Below are 16,666 nucleotides of genomic sequence, written 5' to 3'. Positions count from 1 at the left end.
AGAACAGAGCCGACTGAGCAGTAACTCACTGATGTTAAGAACATTTAGCTGTGAGAGCACAGGCACACAGAGCTATCAGGAGGAAGTCTGACACGGTCACACTGCCTGGACACGTCACAGAGACATGTTCAGCCCCACCGCCATGAAACAACGCTGAACAGCAGCCGCATTGAGAACAAGCTAACGTTAGCCCGACTGCAACACCAACGTAACACAGCGTCACAGTAACCGCAGACATCTTAGCAATGTGAAACAAATACAGCACAAATGAAGCTGGGGTAATTACCTGTGGAGCAGACCTGTCTAACTGGTGCTGCGCAGCGTGTGATTGACAGCAGCCTGAGAGACTGCTCGGCTCTGATTGATTGTTGTGTTTCAGGAGCGTTGGAGTCTTACAAATGCCATTAGGAGCAGTAGGAGGAGTAGGAGGAGCCAGAGGAGCAGTAGGAGGAGCCATTAGGAGCAGTAGGAGGAGTAGGAGGAGCCAGAGGAGCAGTAGGAGGAGCCATTAGGAGCAGTAGGAGGAGCCAGAGGAGCAGTAGGAGGAGCCATTAGGAGCAGTAGGAGGAGCCAGAGGAGCAGGATTTATTCACAGATTATCTCTCTCATGTCTGACTGCATGTTTAAACTGACATTTGTGACGGATGCGGCTGTGGCTCAGACCTTCCTTCAATCGGAAGGTCGGAGGTTCGATCCCCAGCTCCCTCAGGCTACATGTCGAAGTGTCCTTGGGCAAGACACTGAACCCCAAATAGCTCCCATAGCCAACAGGTATGAATGTGATATCTGATTGACAGTTGGGCACTTTACGTAGCAGCCTCTGCCATCAGTGTGTGACTGGGTGAATGTGACATGTAGTGTGAAAGCAGCTTTGAGTGGTCACACAGACTAGTAAAGCGCTATATAAGTACAGTCCATTTACAGTTTGAGCAAATATGACAAAAAGTTAGTTTTAATAAAGTTACCTGCCGCAGCTTGAACAGTTTGACTGATGCACAGAGAGGAGGGTTTTCATTCATCATTCCTCTGAACAACTGCTGGACTCACAGGAAGCCCTCTCAAACCTGCTGTCACTACCAGAGGCTGTGCTGGTCCCATGATGGCTGGTTTACAGGTTACAGGTTAGAGCAAAGATGTCGTCTTCCAGCCTGAGTGTAGACGGGGGACTGCTGACTGATTGTATGGTATAGTATCTTATATGTCACAGTGCAGCCATCACCTGACACGACAGACCCTGTGAGAGTGATGGCAAACCTCCTGAGGCTGCTGCAGTTATTCAGTAAAGCGATGAGGGACCTCTGGTCCGTTCCTGCACTCTTCACTGATCACAGTTGGATTATTTTAAGTGCCATGCGTCACATGAAGTATGTAAGGGAACCTATCCTCCATCTTTAAAGTGTCCTTGATTTTGCAGTTGATCACAGGATCTGGAATCGTAGCCTCTGGATCCCGATGTGTAACGTATCACCAGGTTTCTGTTTGGGCACCAGATGTACTCGGGGAGTTTCAGGAGAGCTCAGGTTTGCTCTGAAATAAAACATCAACGTTGACTTGTGGTTTCACGCGGGACTCGAGCAGACGCCTCCTGGGTGAACGTGAAACAGAAAGCCGCGAAGGCTGCAGGTCATCTGCCTCCACCGTGTTACGCTCTCTGTGTGTGCAACATGGAAAGGCTTCATGAAACACATCTCCTCTAAAAGTCATAAGCTAGAAAGATAAGCAGGTTTTTTATGATCGGTTGAATGTTTCCTGCCCTCTGCCATGTTGCTGCTCTGTGAGACACTGATCTATAGAGACAGCAGGTGCTGTTAGCATCTGAAGTGTTTGAGATTAACAGACGACTTCTCTCTCCGGCTGGATTGTGATTGGTTGCGATTGTGTCCCTGTTCAGACTGTACATCTGTGTGTGTGTGTCTGTGTGTGTGTGTGTGTGAGAGAGAGAGAGAGTGTTATTCCGGTAGCATGCTGCTGATGTGTGCCCGCTCTGCTGCAGTACTGCTGCCCTCAGCTGCACTGCTGTTAGACTGGCAGGCAGCCACAGCATCTACAGAGTGTGTGTGTGTGCGTGTGTGTGTGTGTGTGTGTGTGTGCGTGTGTGAGTGTGTAGGGGTGTGTCTGACACTCAGCAGCCAGCATAATGAGTGTGTCCAGCCATAACACAGAGCAGATGGTCATTAATGTTTCACCATGAGGCTCTCTGTGTGTATGATACAGTAATGTAATATACTGTGAGTTTACTGTGATGCAGTCACATGGTCGAGGAGGAGCAGGACACACACACACACACACACACACACAGTCTAATATTTAAAGATCAGATGAGGACATGAGCTCAGATTAATGATCGCATTGTTCTGTCTGTGTAGATGACGTGTTGCTGCTGTATCATACACGCTGTATTAATAGATGAAAGCTGCTGTGGATTCAAACACTGCAGAACTCTGTCATTATTATAATGTTCTGCTCCTGTGCACAAACGTGTTCACAGCTCTCTCTCTCTCTCTCTCTCTCTCTCTCTCTCTCTCTCTCTCTCCCTCTCTCTCTCTCTCTCTCTCTCTGCCCACCGCCCACCTCCCTCTCTGCTCCAGTATCCCGTCTGTACAGCAGACTTTGTAATATTATTACCATTGCAGGTTTTCACAGCCTCTCCATGTTTCCTCTGTGACTGAGGCAGCCTGACGCAGCAGAGAGCCCGGGGCGGACACTCCTCCGCGGCTCCGCTGCGTGTCGGTGTGCGGAGCTGCAGCCGGTGAAGCTGCTGAGAGCGGAGCTGCAGACGGATCAGCTGAGGCGGATGGAAGAGACGGAACATCTGTCAGCGGAGACCAGGAGCTCTCAGGTGCTGTAACGTGCTGCTCTTTCTTCTTCTACTGTAAATAAGTGCTGCAGGAGATTAAAGGCAGGCAGGAGGAATGTTCTAGATCTCACGTGTAGTGTTATATGTGTTTGAGGTTCCTGTCAGCTGCTCTCTGCTCTCTGACAGACGCAGTACAGTAAAAGCAAACTCATGCAGTGATGCATATTTCATGAATCTGCTGCGTGCTGATCCTCCGGGCTGCTTATTCACAAAGGCAGCACAGAACAGAGTCATATGGAATCAGTCACAGAACTGCAGTGTGTTGTGGAGGATTGTTAAACCACAGCTCAGATAGTAACCGTGTTGTTGGTGTACGGGACTCTACAGGACTCTACAGGACTCTGTCGGTCTGAGCTGTGTGTGCAGCTGCACAGCAGGTGACACGCAGCTTCTGCAGCTCTGACAGAAGTCCCTCTGCTCTCTGTGTCCATGTTCCCTCACACGTCCCTGCCTGCATGGAGACAGAGCCAGGTTGTGTTTGTGCGGACGTAAGCACTGCAGACCTCACAAGTGGAGTCCTGTGAGTCACTGGAGCACTAATATTATTTATTGTTGCTGCTGTCGGTCCAGCTCTGAGGCTTCTCAGTGTGAGGTGACTTTACTGCTATAAAGTGTAAATGTATCCTGCTCCTCTGCCTTAAACATTGGCCCTAAAGGTCAGAGGTCAGGTGCTCCACAGCCCAGAAGTAGAGAGGCCTTTCTTTGTTTACATGTAACTTTGTGCTGCAATAAGTCCCACAGATACGGTAAGTGTATTGTATTGTATCCTGTGCTAATGTACGGTGTGTCGGATTGTAGTGTAGGCTATGGTATGGTATCAGTGTTTCATAACGTAATGTACTGTAGGGTATGCTAACGTATGTTCTCGTATCGTATCGTAACATAACGTATGGTATTCTCAAACCACCTCGTACACCCTGTCCTACTCACCCTGTCCCTACACACCCTGTCCCTACTCTCCCTGTCTCTACTCACCCTGTCCCTACTCACCCTGTCCCTACACACCCTGTCCCTACTCTCCCTGTCCCTACTCACCCTGTCCCTGCACACCCTGTCCCCACGCACCCTGTCCCTACTCTCCCTGTCCCTACTCACCCTGTCCCTACACACCCTGTCCCTACTCTCCCTGTCCCTACTCACCCTGTCCCTACACACCCTGTCCCTGCACACCCTGTCCCTACTCACCCTGTCCCTACACACCCTGTCCTACTCGCCCTGTCCCTGCACACCCTGTCCCTACTCACCCTGTCCCTGCACACCCTGTCCCTACTCACCCTGTCCCTGCACACCCTGTCCCTACTCTCCCTGTCCCTACTCACCCTGTCCCTACACACCCTGTCCCTACTCACCCTGTCCCTACTCACCCTGTCCCTACACACCCTGTCCCTACTCACCCTGTCCTACTCACCCTGACCCTACTCACCCTGACCCTACTCACCCTGTCCCTGCACACCCTGTCCCTACTCACCCTGTCCTACTCACCCTGTCCCTACTCACCCTGTCCTACTCACCCTGACCCTACTCACCCTGTCCCTACACACCCTGACCCTACACACCCTGTCCCTACTCACCCTGTCCCTACTCACCCTGTCCTACACACCCTGTCCCTACTCACCCTGTCCCTACTCACCCTGTCCTACACACCCTGTCCCTACACACCCTGACCCTACACACCCTGTCCCTACTCACCCTGTCCCTACTCACCCTGACCCTACTCACCCTGTCCTACTCACCCTGACCCTACTCACCCTGTCCCTACTCACCCTGTCCCTACTCACCCTGACCCTACACACCCTGTCCCTACTCACCCTGTCCTACACACCCTGTCCCTACTCACCCTGTCCCTACTCACCCTGTCCCTACTCACCCTGACCCTACACACCCTGTCCCTACTCACCCTGACCCTACACCCTGTCCCTACTCACCCTGCCCCTACACACTTGTGCTCCGTGTTTGTGCTCATCCGGAGGCTCTACCACTTTAAGTTCATCCAAACCCACTGAACAGGAAGTGTAAGAGGATTATAAAACCTTCCATCAGCAGCACGGCACCGGTGCTAACGTACTGAGCATGAAGATGTCAAATGTTTGATTTATTATGGGCACACCGACGTTAACAAGGTTTCTTTGTATTTAGGATCAAATATATAATAAATAATAACATAAATGATTCTGAATGTAGTCGAGGAAACGGTTCACATGTTCAACACATCCTCCGGTTATCAAAGTGTCGACAGTAAAGAGGGAGGCTCCTCCTGAAGCTGCAGCTGTCGTTTTACCCTCCTCCTGAATAAGAGCTGCTTCATTCAGCTGAGAGGGACCGCAGAGTCGCACTCCAGGATGGAGTCTAAGTGTCAAAAGTCCAGTTTGAGAAAGGTCAAAGGTGTCTGCATTTTGTCCCTTCTTGTGACCTTATGTTGTCATATCGCAGGTAATAAACATACATGTATTTATGTGCTGACTGACTGCTATACAATTGAAGGACAGCTGTTTGTGCTGCTTTATTAATTCTGCCTGACGGTGGACGTTAGAATGATGTGATGGGGATGTTACAGCAGAGGTGTTGATGTCAACATGTGCTGAACCAAACCACCCCAGCACTGCGACCTCTCACCTCCGTCTCTGCCTCTCAGGAATGTAATGTAAACCATCAGGAAGTAAGAGAGGAGTCAGTGTGTTTGCTGGGACTATTTTCAACTGCAGATGCATCACTTGAGGTGTGTCCGTATTGAGTGCAGCAGGATGTGTGTGTGCGTGTGCGTGTGTGTGTGTGTGCGCGTGCGTGTACATGTGCGTGTGTGTGCGTTCATGGTGACACAGGAGCACTGTGGCTCACTGCTGTGTTGTTATTGCAGCTGTGTGGCACAGAGGAACAGATACATCCGGCACATCGTAGGAGACAGAAGAAGTGAATCAGGAGGAAACACTGTATGAAGATGAACATGTTTAAATATTTAAACCACTTCCACCATCAGAGCCTGAATGTCAAGGTTTCGGTTTTAACAAAAAGGTGAGGACCCAGAAGCGAAACAGAAGGCTTACTGATCTGAGGACAAACAAAATCCAATGGCAGAAAGGTCTCAACAAGACGGGCAATAAGTAATCCAAATAAAAGCGGAAGGTGAAAAATCCACACAGGGAACACTAAGACCACTGAGAATAATACGCATGGACATGGACAGACGACACTCCAGAGGAAGGACGACAATGACCAGGCAACGAGACAGGGGAGCACAAAGACTAGATAAAATTAGGAGGTGAGGCTAATCAGACACAGGTGAGACAATCAAGGGGCAGGTGAAAACAATCAGGGCAGGGCACATCATCAAACAGGCGGGAAACACACACAGGCAGGAAGGCAAGAACTACAAAATAAAACAGGAAACACTGAAAACCAAACTCAGGACTGTGACAGCAGAACTCGAGCAGAAAATCTCTAGACAATGAAACACAAATGAATTACATAACTAAACAAGACTAAATCAGGACAAGAACACAAGATATTAAATACAACATTAAACATGAGAACTCATGACAGGGAGACAAAGTGACATGGTTAAAAAGAAATAATAACTGAACACCAAAATACAAGAAAAGCAGAACCAAACTAGAAACTCATGACACTGAAGCTGACAGGCTGCGCTGGTCTCCTGCTCACACACTGAATCAGTTCCTCTGCTTGGTGTCAGGACGTGTTGGTGTCAGCTCAGCTGTTTGTTTCCTCCTGTGTCACTGGACGCAGCTCCGTCACAGAGCTCAAGCTGCCTCTTTTGTCCTCACGCTTTAGAATCCTTTAAATGCTGATGGTTAGTGACATGACGTTAATATTTAATGGTTCATTCATTTGTTGTCTTTGCTCGATGATATACAGCAAAGCTTTGCAGCACATGTGCAGGCAGGAGGACGAGAGGAGACATTTTTCATTCTGCTGCAAAACAGCTCTGAACTCCGTCGGCCTCATGTGTCTGCTGAAAGGAGACGGGAACACGGTGAAAACATCCAGGGTCGCTTCCTGCTTTAATCACAGGATGCTGGAGGATTCTGTTTCTGAGAGGTGAAGGGTCACGCTCTGTTACACCTGCTGTTAGAGGAGACTTTGATAAAGGAGCCTGGTAAAGAAGACTCTGCTACGCCAGCTTCAGTCCTTACTCACAGCCTGACACAATCCTGAAGCAACCAATCACACGGCAGGTCAGTCAGTTTACTGTTGTTACCACAGACACTTCAAAGACCGTTTAAATAACATGGCCTCGTTTCTCTCTGCCAATCAGAACAGAGAATTATGGTCAAAATGATATCACCATTATTTTCATCAATATTCAGTTCACAGTTATTGATCAGGATTATTTTCACTCTCAGCTCATCTTGTGCTGCTTTCAGGCTCATGCTCACATTTAGCATCAAACTAAGACTTAAAATCAGGTCCTTTACCTGAATGTGGTGCATCGTGGGTAATGTCAGTGTGTCTGTGGGAGCTGGGTGATAGGGTGTCTCTGTGCAGCGTCTCTGTTCTGGATGTCTGACGTGACGCTGGAGGACGGGGAGCAGCTCGTTCCTCCTCTCGGCCTTCACACACTCATCATGCTGCACTTTGTTCTTTCAGCTGCTTCAACAAGTTAGCCGTGTTGCTTTGCGGCGCAGACGCAGGTTTCATGACCTCTCTGCTGATTATTGTTTCTTCTTCACATCACTTAAACCTGAAACACCTCCAAACAAGCGCTGACGAGCCGCTTCAGGGGACCAGCTCTTCGTCTTCTGTTCAGACGTTTGACTTTAGTTTCTCCGACCGTCTCTGTTGTTTACTCTTCCTCTCTGTAAGGTCGGCGCTCATCACATGACCTGCCAGCTCCCCCAAAAGTGAAGCCCAAACCTCTCCGTCGCCCCCTGGGGGAGGGGCTGTTAGTTTAGGGAGCGCTTGGTTTGATCTGCAGCAGAGTTTTCTACAGGCGGAGCGTTTTAAACGTCAATATCAGCGTCAGTCATGTTTATTTAATCGTGAAGATAAAATCATGATCAGGATCAATATTGGATTCTTGTGCAGCTCTAGAACAGAGGCTCATTTCACAAACTGGTTCCTTTACGTTGATTTCTTTTATGCATTCATTCATTTATTCCATTATAAAAAATAAACGTTAATGAAACAAGTCACATCAGAATCGTCGTGCTCGGATCGTTGTTGCTCAGCTGGTCTCCTGCTGTATGAACATGATGGTTGAATGTGACGGCTGCTCTGTTCACGGTTCAGTTTGTCACAGTCCTTCATGTCGGCCATCTCCAGCTCAGACAAACGAACACATGCAGATCAAACACATGTGTTCAGGGACAGTTTGATTGATTCTGTTGCAATTAATCTGACGTTAATCTGAACACACGCCTGTCAAACAAAGTTACGCTGCACAGACGATATGAACAATCATAGAGAATATTATGTGCTCAGCACATTTGGTCACAAATAAACATTAATACATCTGCATGTTCCTATCATGACGTGCCATCCGTCATCATCAGTAGATTACAGAGGTAGCAGTATGAGTGATGGCTGGGGTCACCTTCCCTGGGGTCACCTTTCCCTGGGGTCACCTTCCCTGGGGTCACCTTTCCCTGGGGTCACCTTCCCCTCAGGGATCTCTTGATTTCAGGATGTAAAGCTTGTAAACAGCCGTGCTTCACGTGGTGACTTCCCCAGCATGTCGCTCTGTGCACACAGTGTTATCAGTGTTAACAGTTATCAGACTGCAGAGCGTTCGCTCACAGATTAAACTGGGAGCCGTGTTGAGTCATGTCTGTGCTCAGAGTGACTCCTGAGCTGCTTCTGATCACGAGTTAAACTCCAAACTCTGCTGCATCTGGAGAGTTAATATATCTTCTGTCATGTCAGAGAGTTTTTACACTTTCATAAGATATTTGCAGGCTTGGCTTAAAAGCATGCGAGCTGCTGACTAGAAGATCAAATCAGTGACCCAGAACAACACAAACGATCCGTCCTGTTTGCAGCAGACGAATAAAACATGCTGATGAGAAGGAGGCAGCTAAAGATAGACTCTGCACACAACAGCAAGAGGTTATAAATAAAAGATACAAACAGCTAAAAATACTCTGATAGTGCAGAAGAAGAAGGAACCCTGCATGCTCTAAACACAGCTGACACAGTGAGGACTCCTTCATTCATTATTCAAACCTTCAGTACAACACGAGAACACGACATGACCGGAGACTTTCTGCACCAACGAACAGACTCCAACCACACGCTGTGTTGGTTTGTTTCAGAGGGGACAGTACACAGTCATTCTGTCCGTGGATGAGCAGGCAGTGATGTCTGAGCACATCTGGGCCGGTGTGTTTTAACACTTGAGATGTTGTGTATTCTTATTTTGGAACTTTTAATGAATGTGTTCTTAAAGAGGGAAGAGAGGAGCTCATGTGATCATGTGGTCACGCCTCCTCCCGCTGGTCTGTGTCAGTCCATGTCTCCTCCATGTTGTGCTCAGCTGTAGCCTGTCTGCTCAGACTCCACTGGTCACCAAAGTTATCAAATGTTTCCTTACAGTTTGCTAACAGTTAGCTTTGTCTGTGTGCTAACCCTGAGCACTCCATGAGCCAAAGGAAACACTGAGCATTACCAGGCCTGCATGTGTGCTCTGCCAACATTTTGTGATAACAATATAACATGCAATACAGCTACACCGATGAGCCGTAACATTGTGTGATCGGACGGAGCGGCCTGTGACTGTCAGCATGATCTCAGAGACTGCTTGTATATGTAACAGGACTGAAGGATGAGCTCGAGGAGCAGCTGGAGTAGAAGTGAGTCAGCTAAATGAGTGTGCGTAATAAGAAGTAGTGAGAAGCACCAGTTATTATAGCTACAGGACACTGGTGAGGTGAGAGTGAACAGAGAGAGCGGAGCTGTTTAACCTTCAGTGATGATGCAGACGTCTTATATCAGCTGATTCTGGAGTAAAGATCACTCCTTCCTTTCCTTTCACTGCCTCCCTTCCACACCTACCTCACTTCCTTTAGTTCACTTCCTGGTTTCTCCTTTCCTCGTCCCTGATTGGTTGTTGTTTGCACTCTGTCACTCCTCATTAGTCGGATGTAGTTCTCCTGATTGCTCCTTATTTAAAGAGTGCTCTCTTCTCACTCACTCTTTGACTTCACGCAGAGATCGCTTCAGCTTCAGGTTCGTGTTTTGTGTCCCCTGAGGACTTTATTGATCCGTGTTTCTTTAGTAGAAAAGTGAATCTGACTTATTGATCGTATATCACGCTTATTGTCTGTCAGATATGAGATGTGTGCTTTGTTATTTAAAGAAATAAAGCCGGTTCCCTGAAGTGTCCTGGCTGATGGACTCAACTCCACTCAAACACACTCGGTCTGTTTGTTGGTCTAACTGCTGTTGATCCGTCCAGCAGTCAACCTGACCTTTGACCTTTAAGTCTCAAGTCACTGTTCCTCTCACAGATCAATCACAGACGTAGGTTTACTGTAAATTAAGTTTGATTGATTCTCTCCAAGAGCCTCCAAACAACATGTCTGACTGCACGTATTATTAAGTGAACATTATTATTATGTCTCATGGAAGGACATTACTGAGAAACTGACGGCGCTGCAGAGCAAACGCTGCCTGGATGGGACAGGTGCGACGCAGGAACAGTTTAAAAATCACTGTAAATATAAATCACATGTTTGTTTCACTGATGACGACGCTCTGACTTTGTGTTTTGTTTCTGATTTTTCCCTCCCGGACCTCTGACTGCTGCCGACCTCTGAACTCTGACGTCACGGTGAGTAACTTTACATTTACACGATTAATAACTATAAATAAGGTTTGTGGTGGCTGACACAGCTGTCTCACACGTGCGTGCTCCTGTTGCTCATGTTGTCTGTTTTACTGGTTTGAGTTGGAGTGCTTCTTCCGGAGTGAGTCTGCTCTGAAGCATCATATCCACATTACCCATAATGCCATGTAGGACACGACACATCCTGGAAACACACTGTAGCTGTCTTTAATAGAGGACAGTAGATGTTGATCTTTATTTTGACCTGTAATGTGACGCTGTTCTCTGAGAGCAGGCTCAGGCTCGGACCTCCGTGTGTCTTTGTTGTTCCCATGATTCATCACCTTCAAACAGGCCGTGCTTTAGATGCATCTTTTCCCCACAGTTGTTCCCACTCAGATGTTAGCCTCACACTGTGCTCCACCCTTCCACCACAGATCTGCACTTCTACGAGCCGGTCGACCCGTTCAGACTAAGAACCCGACATTTGCATGCGTGCAGCTAAAGTTCAATATTTATGTGCTATGTGACACGGTGCAGACTTACAGTGTGCAACATGACTGAGCAGTGACACTAAAGGTGCTACAGGGCGACTGATACAGTCACAGTAACGTTAAAGAACTTACAAGGAACACTATGAAAACATTGGCTGTTTATTAACCTTCAGCAAAGCTCTGGAGACTTTATTGTTGATGTTCTTAGTGAATGATTATCATAAGATTAATAACTGTGATCAAATATTCAGTTGTTGACTTGTTTTTGTTCTTTACGTATTTAAACCTGTAAAAAAGAAAAACTCACGAGCAGGTGACGATCACGTGTGCGTGTTGAGGAGAAACCTGTTATATGAAAACTGTAACTATACAAAGTTAATCAAAACATTTAAAACCAGAAACTATTCAAATACTGAGCACTGAACACTGCTCAGCCTGTGTGTCAGCCTGCGTCTCCAGCAGGGGGCGGCACAGAGCAGAGCAGAAACCGATGAACAGGTGGTCTCTGACTCAGGCTGGATTATCATCATCATCTTCATCATCATCATCATCATCTAATGTCTGCTGCTGATCCAATACCGGCCAGAGAGAGAGAGAGAGTGTTTACTCACATCAGCCTGCAGGCAGCTCACGAACACACACAATGAACACATGAGGAAGAGTGAACACATGATGATGAAGAGTGAACACACTATGATGAAGAGTGAACACATGATGATGAAGAGTGAACACACTATGATGAAGAGTGAACACATGATGATGAAGAGTGAACACACTATGATGAAGAGTGAACACATGATGATGAAGAGTGAACACACTATGATGAAGAGTGAACACATGATGATGAAGAGTGAACACACTATGATGAAGAGTGAACACATGATGATGAAGAGTGAACACATGATGATGAAGAGTGAACACATGATGATGAAGAGTGAACACACTATGATGAAGAGTGAACACACATGATGATGAAGAGTGAACACATGGTGGTGAAAAGTGAACACACGATGAGGAAGAGTGAACACAAGAGTGAACACATGATGATGAAGAGTGAACACATGGTGGTGAAGAGTGAACACATGATGATGAAGAGTGAACACATGGTGGTGAAAAGTGAACACACGATGATGAAGAGTGAACACACGATGATGAAGAGTGAACACATGATGATGAAGAGTGAACACACGGTGATGAAGAGTGAACATACGATGATGAAGAGTGAACACACGATGATGAAGAGTGAACATACGGTGGTGAAGAGTGAACACATGATGATGAAGAGTGAACACATCCGATGATGAAGAGTGAACACACACGGTGATGAAGAGTGAACACACGGTGATGAAGAGTGAACATACGATGATGAAGAGTGAACATACGGTGGTGAAGAGTGAACACATGATGATGAAGAGTGAACACATCCGATGATGAAGAGTGAACACACACGGTGATGAAGAGTGAACATACGGTGGTGAAGAGTGAACACACGATGATGAAGAGTGAACACACATGATGATGAAGAGTGAACACACACGATGATGAAGAGTGAACACACGGTGATGAAGAGTGAACATACGGTGGTGAAGAGTGAACACATGATGATGAAGAGTGAACACACGATGATGAAGAGTGAACACACATGATGATGAAGAGTGAACACACATGATGATGAAGAGTGAACACACACGATGATGAAGAGTGAACACACGGTGATGAAGAGTGAACATACGGTGGTGAAGAGTGAACACATGATGATGAAGAGTGAACACACGATGATGAAGAGTGAACACACGGTGGTGAAGAGTGAACACATGATGATGAAGAGTGAACACATCCGATGGCTTTATGTTTTTAAATAGAACCCTGCAGTAGTGAAAGTGTCACTTGTTCACAGTGAAACGTCCAGACGCTCAGACTCGTGGTGACATTCAGCACATCTGCATCAGCTGTGACCTCGTTCTGCTGAAACTATAAATACTGTAAAAGCTGTGCAGCTCTCTGAAACATCTGGAAACACTGTTTTACAGGCCTTCAGTTAAAGACTTGTGATGAAGAGAAGGAGTGAGCAGCAGTTCAGCGTGTGAGAGGCAATAACTCTCCGTACCAGCAGGTGGCAGTAGTTCGTATTCATAATTTAAGAGGGAAAAAGGAATCGACTTCTAACCCAGAACATGTGTGATAAAGGGTGCAGGTGGCTCTGGTGATAATAAGCCTGTACATGTAGAGAAGAAAAGACTTGTAGTGTGCTTGCTGTGCTCTCTTCCATTGCTCTTCTCAGTGGTAGCTGAGCAGCTGATCACAATCAGGTCAAAGAGCTGCAGACAAGTACAGAATACACCGCTAGACCCAGGGCCAACTGAGGTCAGCTGTAGGCTCTGGGTGTCAGGGCCTTAAAGGTGTGCTCAAACCAAACACAAAGCAAACACTGCGCAGTTACATTCACAGTCATCTCTTTTACAGAGTCTACATAGAAGTGTAGAGTCTGTAGGCAGGGACAGCAAGTGTTCTGGTTTCTGTTTGTAGTAAGCTTGTAGTCCGAGTACTATTGACCAATCACGTATCAGCAGGCTGCGGCGTATGAAGGAAAAACGTAATGTGCTCCCATCAGCGTCATCTGACGATGATTTAGCTCCTTATTAACCTCTATAAACAGACTCTGCATGCTAACAGCTAACAGCTAACAATCTGTTCTACATCAAAAATTCAACATCATAAATTCCCTGCCGCCGAGTCACGATAGCCGTTCAGCGTTCAGATTAGGGACTTTAAGCAGCGACAGTTAAAGGGACGGCTAGGACATTGGAAAAAAGGTCCACGTTGCTTACTAGTTGGTGTCCATCAGAGAAATCCTGGTACTGATCCGAGCTAACAGCTCATCACACTGGGCACTGGTCAGCCTGAAGGAGCTGGAAGCAGCAGGAGAGTTCATCAGACACAGCTCAGGAGGAGGAGGGGAGGTTATGAATCCAGACATGACATCCTGCTGTCCTTAATTGTTTGCTTTTCACTGTGTGAACAGAAAACATGACGTATATGTGTGGGACTAACTGCCATTGACACACTGAAGATGTTCGGGCTCGTTGTTCTCACAGAAACAGGTGGAAGCTTTTATCCAAAGAAAGGACTTAGTGGCTTTTCTCTGATGTTGTAATGCAGCAGATGGACCCGATGTTTTTAGCCTGGATGCTCTCTGATATAACAACAGACTCTAACATTAGAGACACATTCAGAGCATCTGACCTGTGTGTGAGCTAACATTAATTTAACATTTCAGAGATTCTCACAGTTTTAATATCACACACATCCTGATCTCTCTGCCTGATACGATGAGACTCTCTGTGGTGTGATCTTTTAAATGTCACTGACTCCATACAACACCGACCCTTCATGCTTTAAACACTGTGTGGTCGCTGTGACTCCCTCCTCTGCAGCACCAGCAGGCCTGTTAGCTGCTGCTGCGTCCGGCTGCCGGCTATTGTTGAGCTCTGAGCTAATTGAGTGGAAGTGAAGGGAGGTAATTAAAGCACACGCTCAGCTGGAGGCCACAAAGCACAGATGTCAACAGAAGAGAGGGAGAGCGGAAGCTTCTGGAACACATGAGGGGGAAGTGATTTATATCACACTCAGGGTGAGAAATCCACCTGCAGCTCCGCCGAGGAACAGGAAACATCCACCATACAGGAAGTGAATCACACATGCAGGTAAATCATGTTTGGAAGCAGAGGTCAGGTGGATCCTCCCACTGAGGTAACCATCTCCTGAAACTGCTTTTACATTTAATAACACGTATCTTTGTGTAGGAGTGAGGTGGCTAACACTTTTGTTGATAAATGTTCCATGATGCATTAAATGTCCATGCAAACAAAGACGGTTAATATGGAGGATATTTATGAAACACAACAACCCAACGTAAACCAAAGACGATCGAGACCCTGGACCGGAAATGGACACGACAAATGTGGTGGATTAAACAGAATCTAAAAATGCCCTTTTATTACAAAATGTTTATCATGTTAAAAATAACTTCATTGCCATTGCACTGATTTGATTGAATTGATCACCATCATCAACATGCACTCTCGCTCCTTGTGAATGCTCCCGACAATCCCCTGCTTTGTTTACACATTCAGACACTGGGGGACTGGCCGGAAAGTGTTTTTACTGTGCAGTTCAATAGATCCGGACATTTGTGTTCTCACATGAAGCCACTCCGGTACAGTCTGGACATCACAAGTTCACAGAAAAGTTTAGTCGTCACTTTAAAGCAAGATGCAACCAAGATCGTGCATCCTCTGACTGCTCGAGTGCACCATGTAAAGCTGCACGACCAACTGTACCAACCAACTGTAGCCACAGTGCTGAATGTTGTTCAGGGGGTTTGAAGTTAAATACTTTTACCATTAACAACTTAGCATTAACCATATTCACATGGCGGCCATCTTCCTCTGACATCACACTCAGGGTGGGAAGCTCAAACACTGTCAAAATGTCATAGTGCTGTGTTCAAGGTTGAAAGGACTACATGAAGAGACATCTGGACATATTTTGAGTTAAAACATATTTGATAACCAATTAGCTACCATAAGACAGCAGCTAATACTAGCATTCAGCTAATGCCAAGCTAAAATGACCTTTGAACCGGTTGAATACTACATTTGAAGGAGTTAAACAATGATTGAAAAGGCTTAACAGACTTCAGTTTGTAAAAATATAAAAATATATATTTTAACCCGTTAGCTACCAGCAGACAACAGCACGTTAGCATTCAGCCACTACCTTGCTATTTTATGGTTAGCTAGGAATGTATGCCTTTTCTAATGTATCCTACAACAAAATCAAGAGGTAATGTGAGCATTCAGCCAGCTTCTAGCTCGTGGTAATGTTAGCTAAGAAGTGGTTAAATAAAAACCCAAAGAAAGCACTACGGCATTATACCAAGGCTTTAACATCCTTCAGGATCATGCAGAGTTCTCCTGTTGAGACTGACTAACGCTTATTCTCCTCCTTCAGCATACTTCCAGCCTCAGACACTGTTTAACTGTCAGCTCTTCAGGACATGCTCACTTGTTTGCTCTCACTTCTCACATTTCTACATTTTTTACTTTTTGATGGGAAAAATCTTCAACTTGGCCTCAACTTTGAAATGCTATATCTTCAGCATACTTTCACTCACAGACTTCATTTTAGCTTTAAAATGTTCACAATTCTTTCAACTACTCATGTGTTATTAGCTTTTTAAATATCGCTTACAGTTTTTGAATGATAAGGCTCTAAATGTTAAGATGTTTTCGGCTGTTTTCAGATTTTATAATGGGTGTGTGTTGCGCCGGGTAGAGTGTGTGATGTCATCGTAAGAGTGTAGAGAGGGTCAAAGATTAAAAACCTTTTTTAACATTTCCCTCTCCCAAGCCCACAATGTTCACTCCACACACATAATGAACACATCAAAATGTAGGAAATCTTCTTCTCTACCACTGATGAACCTTTGAAGCAGAACAGATTCACAGTTTTGGCAGGAAGAGCTTCAAAGCACCA

General features: G+C 46.2%; 1 protein-coding gene across 1 annotated transcript in view; it reads left to right on the top strand.

Moving 5' to 3' along the window:
- Positions 1 to 2,694: 2,694 nt before the first annotated feature.
- The window catches only part of epb41a (erythrocyte membrane protein band 4.1a), a 68,578-nt gene continuing 54,606 nt past the window's right edge, over positions 2,695 to 16,666 (top strand). The window contains exon 1 of the mRNA XM_069681751.1: positions 2,695 to 2,839. The gene's annotated coding sequence lies outside the window, so the exon portion shown is untranslated. The remainder of the gene's footprint in view (positions 2,840 to 16,666) is intronic.

This window comes from Semicossyphus pulcher, unplaced genomic scaffold (genome assembly GCF_022749685.1).
Source record: "Semicossyphus pulcher isolate SPU_LCO1_2020_fin unplaced genomic scaffold, fSemPul1.0.p SCAF_5, whole genome shotgun sequence".
In the NCBI taxonomy this organism is placed as follows: domain Eukaryota; kingdom Metazoa; phylum Chordata; class Actinopteri; order Labriformes; family Labridae; genus Semicossyphus; species Semicossyphus pulcher.
This window is presented reverse-complemented; position numbering and strand designations above follow the sequence as displayed.